This window comes from Macrobrachium rosenbergii, chromosome 46 (assembly GCF_040412425.1).
Source record: "Macrobrachium rosenbergii isolate ZJJX-2024 chromosome 46, ASM4041242v1, whole genome shotgun sequence".
Taxonomy (NCBI): Eukaryota; Metazoa; Arthropoda; class Malacostraca; order Decapoda; family Palaemonidae; genus Macrobrachium; species Macrobrachium rosenbergii.
Window position 1 is genome coordinate 44,068,441 of NC_089786.1, and position 10,979 is coordinate 44,079,419.

A 10,979-nucleotide genomic window follows, 5' to 3' on the forward strand; every position below is an offset into this window, starting at 1 on the left:
TTAGTTTAACCCGTAAACTTTCTCGGTTCTATAATATCTGAAGTAATCTGTATTTTAACAGCTGTACTACACACTTTGACTACTAGATTCAGGGTGAGAGTCATGAAGGGAGACTCAGAAATGTCAGGACTGCAGTGGCATGAACACTTGTGATGCGCGCATTAATTACTAGTGAAACTTAAACGCATAGCCACATGCTTAGCTTCCTGATGTCAATATGTTGTTTGGCTTTGGGGCATTGGAATCTTATTGCAGAGACTGTCTGCACTATTATACCAACTATCTGTACCAATGGAATTCCAACTAAATGGCTCTTTTTATCTTTCACTCCCATGAGTTTTCCATGACCCAAATGTTACACTTTGAAATGAAATGGTGAGAGTCAAGACCCTCCCACCAAAAACCTACAAAGCCTTTTAACTGTTTTAGGTTTACCCATTCATCAAGAGTGAGTAAAATTACAACCAGTTCCATAATAACTACACAGCCCCTAGAAAACTGTGTTTGTAATGTTTTCTTATGTTTGTCATTTGTACTTTTCATTCTTATGTCATTTTGCCATTGCTTGTCATACTTGAGGTTCGTTTACAACACGGGATTGGTGGGACTATTCACTCAACACAAGATTCTTCCCATTTATTTGTGTATTAGGATGCACATACAAACTGTATGTATGCTACTATTTGTATTTAAATTGTGTATCTACTTTATTTTTGGACTAATCAAAGTGTACATTAAAATGCTGTTGTAATACAAGTTTTTATTTGTTGTGACTAACATGTTGAGCTGAATTAAGCAGTTAGTTAATTCCAGACCTTTCATTGTCACCCAACACCTGCTTTTGTCTTGCTTCTCCAAAGTTTGTTTAAATGTCGCTTAGACCACAATTCCAATGATAAAAACAGAAGAGGTGGAACTCCAGGCAAGCTGTGTGGTAAGCAAGTGCTGAGCACATTATCATAGGTCATGCAGTAAGACTAAAGTGACAAGTTAATAGCTATGCAGGAGCTCTAAATCCTTTGCCTCTTAATACCACAAGGGACTCAGTCAATGTACAATTGGCATCCACCCCTGCAGCAGAAGCTCAATCCCCTGTGGTAGGGGCTCCTATCCCTCTGGGTCAGTGTTGGTCTGTGGGCAAAACACCCCTCAAAGAGTAAGTCACCTCCTACATCACCACTTGGTGAAAAGAGTCTACATATCTTTTCCATCCTGCAGTAGCCTACATGAAGCATTACAGATAAATTCCTCCAGTGAAATGAGACTAAAGGTCCAGCACCTTGAGTATAAAAAGCACGTGCTGAGAGATCATTTCCCATCTTAGAATGAACAGCAGTAAAGAGAGTTGTGAACATACAGGTACTAATGCAAAGCCACAGATCAGTAGATCATCCAGAAATCCCAAAAGGAAAAGGCTCTCAAAAACAAAAAAAAGAATGTCAGTCTTTCATTGGAACTGTCATGGTACTGTTGATAATGTTGTACATATGAAAAAGGACTTATCAAGGACTCAATTGCAAAGATGAAACGGCTCAAAGAAACGAAAATTGGAGACATTTGGCCCTGGTTTGAACTATAATCTTTACAGATCTCCCCCACAACCAGGAGAAAAGGAGCTGGAGGAGAGCAAAGTCTTTGTTATCTCTATAAATCAGTAAATGCAACGTCATCCAACTGGACACATGCGCGAACTTGTATTGGCACAGTTAATATTGATGAGAAGGTCAGTTATGTTCTCTGAATCTTTGTCTTATTTCTATTTTTCTGTAAACTGTGATGTAGAAGCCCTTGTACATGCAGTGTATCTAAATAACTTGGAGTGTTGACACACATGGAGGGTATTCAGCAGGAAGTACTAGTATAGAGGGCTTGTGTTGTGCTGCAACACAAGAGGCTCATTTGAATTTATTATGCTACTGGTCATGCATCAAACTGGGTCAGCAGTTCACCTTTGAGGGCTCCAAAGGGAAATCAGTCTACAAGAACCATTGATAAATAAATAAATGTGAGGAAAGAAAAATCAAGACCGATATCTGATTCGGGGTCGACAGGCAGGAATTAGGTTGTTATTGCTTAAGCATTTGGAGTTCAGAAGATCCACATCTGCATTAGTTGGAAGATGTGAGAATCTTTTGAGCAACGAACAATTAAATATCGATCTTCAAAACTTACAGACTGACTGATCATCAGGGTGTGGTTCTTACTGATGCACTCTTCTGCCAGAACTTGACTATATGCTCCCATCTGTTCCCAACTGTTGCCAGTCAGTCAGCAGTGGCACCTTGGCAGTGACCGTTGGCCCATACACAATATATTCCATACTGCAGCCCCTTGCACCCCAAAGTGAAAAATTAGACAAGTGCCCTGTAGACTGGTGGACTTCATATGCAAGCTCAGTATATCAGCACTCCACTGAAGTAGTACTAGATAGTCGCTAGAACACGCTTCTGTAGGTATTTAAGATCACCCTGTAAGGCAAATGAAACTGCTTATGCCTGAGCTTGTGCAAAACAGAAAAACCAATAAAGAAAATGCTTAGAAACAATCATGTTATCTGGAAGTCTCTGCAAAAACTCCCATCTAACTTAAATTTGAATAATAATATACTAAAGGTGGAGAGATAATATACTGCTGGTCTAAAAGAATTGGCAGAATGTTTTGGGATGAATTTTGCAATTTCTTTTAGACCAGGTATGTGTGTTCTCCATGCTGTCTTATTCAATTTATTGAATAAATTTTGGCGAACTCTTTGTTGTTCTAGCTCCTTTAACAAATGAACTGTTGCCCGGCTCGAGCATACTTCCTAGGCAGAAATGATCTTAAGCTACTAATCTTCTGCTAGGTGAATAACTGAGCCTCCGCAGTCTACGAGGCTGCCTAATCTAATTTTCACTTTGAGGTAAATGAAGACTGCAAATGATATATTTGCAGTATGAGCCAATGGTCACTGCCATCTGATAACTTTACTAATGCTATAGTGCCAGATATGGACATATGGTGAGTCTCTGGCTTGAAAGAAAGGGCAACAATGAGGCTGCCTGATGATCAGTCATTCCTTAATTGTCGTGTCAGTCTGTTAATATTAAACAAAGATTCCATCTTCAATCTAATATGTCAAATGTTTAAGCAGGAATAACACAATTCCTGCTCTGTTGTTTAATTCAGATGTATCTGTTTCTTTCTCATATTCTTATTTATCACTGTGGCTGTGAACTGTTCTTGGAGCCCTCTTCTTCTAAACAATTTAATTATGTGGCATAATGAAATTCAAATGAGCCTCTTGTGTTGGCACAACCTAAACCTCTATACTAGTAAGACCACCCTCCATGTGTCGGCTGCTCAGTGGCTGTACACTGAAGCAGGCTACGCTCTGAGTTTACAGAAATGAAGTAAGACAGAAAATTCAGAGAACATAAACTGACTGCTCCTCAATGGCCAACTTGTGCAATACAGAGTGTGTTGTGTCCAGTTGAATGTTGCATTTTTGATTTATGAATAACCACTCACTTCTCTCCTGATTGTGAGGAAGATCTGTAAGGTATAGTTCAGGCCGGGAATATGTCTCAATTTTCGTTCTTTGAGCCGTTTCATCTTTGCAATTGAGTCATGATAAGTCGCTTTTATGTACAGCGTGCTCAACAGTGCCATGAGCAGTTCAATGAAGAACGACATTCTTTTTATTTTTGAAACGCTGCCCGAATTTCTGGTATTCTACTGATCTGACTTTTGCATTAGTACCTGTGTTCTGCTCTCTTTACTGCATTCATTCAGATGAGAATGATATACTGCTACTGTGCTGCTACTCAGTGCTGGACTCTTTTAGTCTCATTTCACGAAATTTCTGCTGTAATGCTTCATGTAGGCTACTAGAATGAAAAGATGAGGTGACTCTGCCAAGGAGAAGTATGGAAGGTGACTTACACTCACGGAGGAGTAATTTTGTCCACAGGCTATTTGACTGAGAGAGCCTAGAGACAGGCTGCGCTACGAGGTGGATGCCAATACGATGACAATGACAGAAGTTTGAGCTCCTGCATAACTATTTGTACTACATGACAATAACATGGCACCAACACTATACCATTGCTAACAAGCGTTTTATCATTGAGCAATGATCTGGCAACATTGTAGCTTTGACTAAGACAGCGATATTGTTTAATGAAAACCAACTGTAACTAACAAGGCTTAGTCAACTCCAGTATAAGTTGACCGCAAACAAATGACACAACAACACAATACTGTGATCAAAATAAGGAAGATTATGGCATTTCTTAAATACAAATATTGTATACATATGGACTGTATGTGCATCTAACATACACAAATAAATGGGAAGAATGCTTGTGTTGATGAATATTTACCAATCCCGTGTTGTAAACTTGAGCACTCAATGTAACAACAACAAAACATTTTAGAATGAAAGTAATGATAACATAAGCTTTATTACAACACAGTTTTCCAAAGAACTGTGTGCAGTGCAAACTGTTGTCTTCTACTCATAACTGACTGAATGGGACAAACTTAGACCAAAAACTTTTGTGGATTTTAATGCGAAGGTGACTCATTTGAAGTGTATTTTATTTAGTGTAAACTCATCAGAATGGGGTAAAAGTGCCTGCTGTGGACAGGACCCCTGGCTGAGCAGACAGTATGGTCTCTGCACAGATTGTGCTAAATAACATTGACATCGAAGCTCAATGACTGCCCAGTTTCACCATGTGATAAACGATACTGGTATTCACCTGCTACGTCCTTGACATTTCTGAGGTCTCCTTCACTCCAATTCTGAGGCTCTGTGATCCAGCTGTGAACTGTTAAACACGGGCCAACTTTCAGTCAGAGACAAAGAGACACAGTTAAGCTAACTATTTACTGTGATTTTGCTCTTCCTTGTGTCAGTAAATGCCTTGCCTCTTGCCAGGCTGCAATGTGTTTTCCCCGAGCTAGCATTTTGCATTGTGAATATGTCCTCTGGCTGATACGATAGTCAATTGCACCTCTTCTGTTCTGCCCACCTTACTCCAGCTCATGTGCGTAACAATTAGTAATAATTGAGGAGATCAACACAAAAGAAAAGCAAGAACTGAAGGCGACTGAAGTCAAGTGTAGGCTAATAGAGAGATTGTTTCACAAATAAGCACACATGTAGATATCTGGCCATGCATGTTTAATTAGGCCAAATGACTCATTGACAATTTCATCAGCACTCAGATCGTTCAGCAGACAACAGCTTACCAGCAAGTATGGGCATTCTAAGCTACCATTTGAATATTGATAACCAGCTCTTTAGATAAATCTTAAATGAATGAAATAACGAAACACAAGTTAGTTAATTTAGGAACAACAATCGGGTTGCAATTGCTGTAATGTAAAGGATAACTGCTCAAAGTGCACACACACGCACTTACAGCTATTTTTTATCACAAAGCCATACCCCAAAAGTATATTTGCAAATGAAACTATCGTAAGCTAATCTTCTAAAACGCAACTTTTAACTGGAAATCTAGAGCAGCAAATGCCAATGATGCGACTTGTGTGCTGGCCTGATGCGGTGCGATGAAATGTTGTCGCCTGACTGCTGCTCGAAGCTGAGTACGACGCGCATTAACCTGGCGGTCGACATGTCTGACGAAACACTTGAAAGCCTGCAGGCATCGGGATCTTTTCATGAAGAAATATTGCTACATGAAGCTTGCGGCCAGACTGTTGCCATCTCAGTTTCCGTAAGGCTGCTATTAGGCCTGGAAATCTGTTTACAATGTTTTCGCTCAGTATTTATCTTTAATAACTTTTGTCCGGTAGCTCAAACTCAAATCGTTGTACAGTACTGACTCTGCTTTTATACAATGATTATTCAACCGAAGACGAAATTTTCTTTCACACGTGAAACCGGTGAAAGTATGTTGACATATTGCTTTACAGCAGAAAATGAATGTGACTAAACAATAACTACAACTCTATTGCCGTGACTCAGCGGCACAACTCAATGGCAGTGCATGAACTCTTGTACCTCTGGCTTGAAACAAGCGGCACCTATACTGGCTAAACAATCAGGCTTTGTATGAAGACTGTGAACACAAGCAGGTACTCAGTGAATGAGCCACAAGCAAGAGGAAATGATAATTGCAGTATGAAACACTGTGAAACTCTTCCATCAAAAACTGACCGCAAACTATGCTTTGGCAAAAGACACTCAGTACTATTGCCAGGGACCACATAAAGATGGCTGAAGACAGAAAAGTAAGAAAAAGAAGAGTACCTATGTGCACTTCATTCTGAGAATGTCTGCGCCTTTGGCTGATATTTCACAACCTGGATGTCGTTGAACTTGCTGAGCTTTTTAAAGACTATGCATGTCATTCATATTTTCTTTTCTTTTAATGTTCTTTTTATTGTTAATACTTAGCACATTCTCTGACATTTTAGAGCTCTGTGCTGCTGAAACAAGACAAAATACTCCTCATCTTTGTTTTATAGATACCTGAAAATGAAGTTGTGTAAAGCAATTTTGTTTTCATTCTACAAAATGAATTCTTTAAGCCAGTTTTCATCTGTTATAACTATTACAAAAAATTGATTCACTGATCACCTCTGAAACTGAAAGAACTTGAACACCATGCAAGACGGTGGTGCTGGAGTCAACCATGCGATAATACTAATATTACCACAGTGTATGACAGACCAAATACAAGAAGTGATCTTACATATTAACCCTTTTTCACTAAATAACTGCTGCTGTAATAACAAAAATTCTACCCTCTACAAATAGTATGTAGTCCTCGACAGACTTTGGCTGAACAGACTATCATTTACCTGCCATTGATTAATTCTAGCCACACTAACTATAATAAATAATTCATCATCATAGTGACAAGATAGCAACAGCTACAATTCAACTACTGTCATCTTGCCTTTGGTTGAAGCAAGTTTTTATTTTGCTAGTTTAAGTTTTATTTGACTTTTAAATATTGCTGGCTCTCAGTTCCCAAACTGCATTTTTGCAGTTGCCCACATAAAGCAGCTCTGTTGTATTAACCGAAATGATGATACTAACTGATGAAGCAGAATGGCTACACCAACATAGTATATAGTACCGTAGCAAATACTGAGGAAGCAAAACATACAGAAAAAGAGACACATCGAATCTCTAATTCTGAATGGCATTATAAAAAAAAAAAACTTTCATTCGTGAGGAGAAACTGCAGCGAACGAAGACAAGTGCCAGGACCTGAAATTCAACACTGGAAGAAGTTGGGCTACTCAAGTGACCTTTGAAGCGCTATACAGTAAGGAAGAATGAAAAGGTTGACTTGAACTGTTCTAACGGGTGGCTACTACAGTGCTCGTAATGAAGATGCGCTGACACCGCCTGCATTTCTTGTCTTCCTTGGTTTTTCGAATTCTTCTGAAGATCAACTCGCTTTGATTTGTTGTGCTGAGCTGCTATTGTACGGAGGAAGTGCTTTTAACATGCGGGGATACTTCGAAAATGCGAAATGAACAAGCGTTGGTGTGAACATCGCAAGACAAACGACTGGTATTTTTAAACAATGTTTCTTACTGAAGTACAACGGTCCGCAGAGAGGCGATGGATGCATAATCACCAATCATCAATACCCCTTTCAAATCTAAATACTCAAGATTTATTTTTAAATACTGACCTCTCCATTATATGGCTTTTCTGCCGCATTTGAAATGAAGCTACTGTAATGGAGGTGGATTCGCTTAAAACGGGTTAACAACCTCAAAAACCTCTGCTGAAGTATGAAATCTTTAGTACAGAGAAGTCTTTCTCGAACATCATGTTTACCTATTAACTTACCTTTAACTCCATTGGCTGTTTGTGACTGGTATTTACAATATATCGCGTAGTTACGCTGAACATCCCACTATTGCCATCTGCTGATGAGGTGTGCGATGCCTTATCTAACGGCAATTCGGGCAACATCTCGGCAGTCACTACAACACCAGGCCATGACTTATCTGAAACTCAGGGCAATTCTTGTCCTTTGATAAACACTCGTCCCAAAAAGGCATTTTATGGAAGCAACTTGCGTCGAAAAACTAATGTGAAGTGTATTTGAAGAATGACGAGCACTGAAACATCATGAACGAGTAGCTGACACACTGCCCCATGCCTGACGTAACAATTTCAACCGAAGGAGGACGACCGTTGATATGTCTATACTGACGATACGGCCTCTTGATTGTCATTTGTTTAATTGAAAAACTTAAAATAAATGATAGACTGAAAAATTTCGCTATAATGTATCTGAGGGAACATATGTAACATATATTTCTGCATTCATTCTATTATCTGCCCATATAATTTGCAATAATCTGGGGCACGTTGAGAAACCCACTCCCAAAGGCTACGGCCGTGCTGTTCTGCTCAATCCTCACCATAAATTGACACTAATCTTGGTGAGAACCGTCAGAAATTCAAAGGCTGAGACGACGAGTGATCTGTCAGGGCACTGCACGATCTGGGGCGAGTTCTCACGAGGCATCAAGACTCAGCAGAGTGAGTGGCACATGTCCAATCCTCGGTCTGCACAACATCGTTCTTTCCTCGCTTGGCATGCAGACATGAAGGAGCTTTACATTCTGATTACGCGTTTGCTACACAATTTTCTGACTAAGAAAATAAATTCTGATATGACTGTGGAGCGCTAAACGAGGAAGAACATTTCTTCTTTACGGACCATTATTTCACCCAGTGACAGCCATTCAACTGCTCTCAAAAAAATTAAAGAACCAAGACCACTAATGACTGAAGGAACAACAGTCACAAACACTCAAAATACATTCTGAAGAACTTCCTTCAACGCTTAAAGCTACATGCAACTGCTGAAAACCAGATATGGCGGTTCTGTCACGGGGAAGGTTTGTTAAAGCCATTGTAGCACAAATGAAGCTGTGGGTACCAAGAATAATTCTAAAGTGACCGACAGTCTCTGTCTTATTAGTAAAGCATATCTGAGAGCCTCTGGAAGTACCGGGGAAGCAGCAATCTCTTGCAATCCCCGTCATGGCATGCTAATTCACGATATTGCTCTAAGCTGTAGTTGGAGGTGACCAGCAGTGATTTCACTGTGCCAAACGTGCTGCCTCATTTCTCCTTCACAGCTGCTGGACTGAGGCCTGCCACTTGTCTGGCACCGCTCCAGCCTCGGCACGAATGCTGTGTGTTGGAGTGAATGGAATACAGGAGCAAGCTCACTGAAATACTGGGTTTGTAGTCATGGCGAAAACTGTAGTACAGGTTTGAAAGGGATTGGCACGGAGGAAACCTAAGCAATTGCACTCTGAATATTATTGAGAGGAAAATGACAGCTGGAAGAAAGCGAGAGTCGGCCGGTAAAAGGAACGAGCGAAGGTTACGGCCCCAAGGCGAATTGCTACAGTTATAGAAGGCATCTGGCAATAACTCTCGTGAGCTGTTCAATGCTTGCTCACGTCACCTCATGATGGTGGTCGAGCGTTTTAATGCTATTTGACTTTGCGAAAATTATTCTCACCTATGTTTACTCTCAGCATCTGGTTCGGTCAACACCGAAGATGCCGGTTTATCGGCGACTCATTATGCTCGAAAGCATTTTGATATCGTATTGCCGAAATATTTGCTATCGAAGCTCGGCGAAAACTTCGTGTTTCACCGTAATTCTCTACTATATAATGAACGGAAATCTGAATCGAAGTGAATCTCTTTGCTGCAAACTGCGTAATTTCGTTTGCTGAAAAATCTAAAACCGATATCTTAATGGTTAAATATTTTAAGTAACTTTTAGTATCGAGGCTATTTTGAAACACATTGTTCTTAGATGCACAGACACATAAACATTTTCTGTGAATGCTACTGTTGTTGAATACATCCGACATTGTTGCTTCAATAAGCGCAGTAATATATTTTAAATGTATGATAAAACAGATCGACCCAGCGCTGTGCCAAACAATAACGCTCAAATCAAGCTTGTGAGCGGTCAAATAACAAATTACGATAAAAATTGTCAAAAAAAATATACTGACGCTTTCATGCGAATTAATAAATCTGTAAGGAAATCTGAAGGCAAATGCAAATAACTTTCATTCTCTTTAAATAATTGATTTATGATCTTGTTATCAGAAACATAATGAACCTGCTACATGAGCCAGTTGCTGCCTTTTCTTGAGTAAAATCTAACCTTACTCTTAAAACTTCGACAAAAACGGTGGTATATCTCCCTTATCTCTTTGCGTAGTATCATGCGTGTATCTGCGTCTGCTGCGCGGCCGCTGTTCAAATCAAGCAGAGTCTCCTGCGTGATCTTTCGCTGCTGCCAGTATATTTTCTGGCGAATTTGCCGCATGTGAATATTCATTTGGGAATCGGAGTATGAAGACTGAAGTACCTGCGACTGACATGAATATTTGGCTACCTTATCATTCTCATTCCACGGTGAACCCTTCAACAAGGCTCGGCATATTCAAAACTTTGCGGAAAGTACAGGAGGGCGAAATGCTCTTGTACTAGGTGATTGTGAGGTCCATCACACTGATGAAGACTGAAAATATGATGAAACTCATCGCATTAAACATATTTTACAACTTCAGAAACGAATATAATTCACGGCCGTGAATGGGCTGAGAAGAAATTAATTACTCTTGATGAAGGCCCTCTGCTACTACAGCGACAATCCGTGCTCCAGCAAGTCATCGACAAACTGCCCTGTGTTGGAGGAATGCTGAAAGTATCCTTCTAATTCTTCATTGACCTCTTTTCTCCAAACTGTTTTGCCTTTCAATGGGTGATTTGCTCATCGTGGAAGACAGGGTGTGCAACCTATTAACATTATTGTCGTATGCCAGCTGCCTCTACTTTCTCTTTCAAAATCTTGCTTTCAATTTTGTAGTCACCTCTGACTCACGCTTATAATTTGGTTGCTGTTGAGTTGAGATTTGGACTCAAGCTTTATTAACTTTCATACGATGAAGTACGC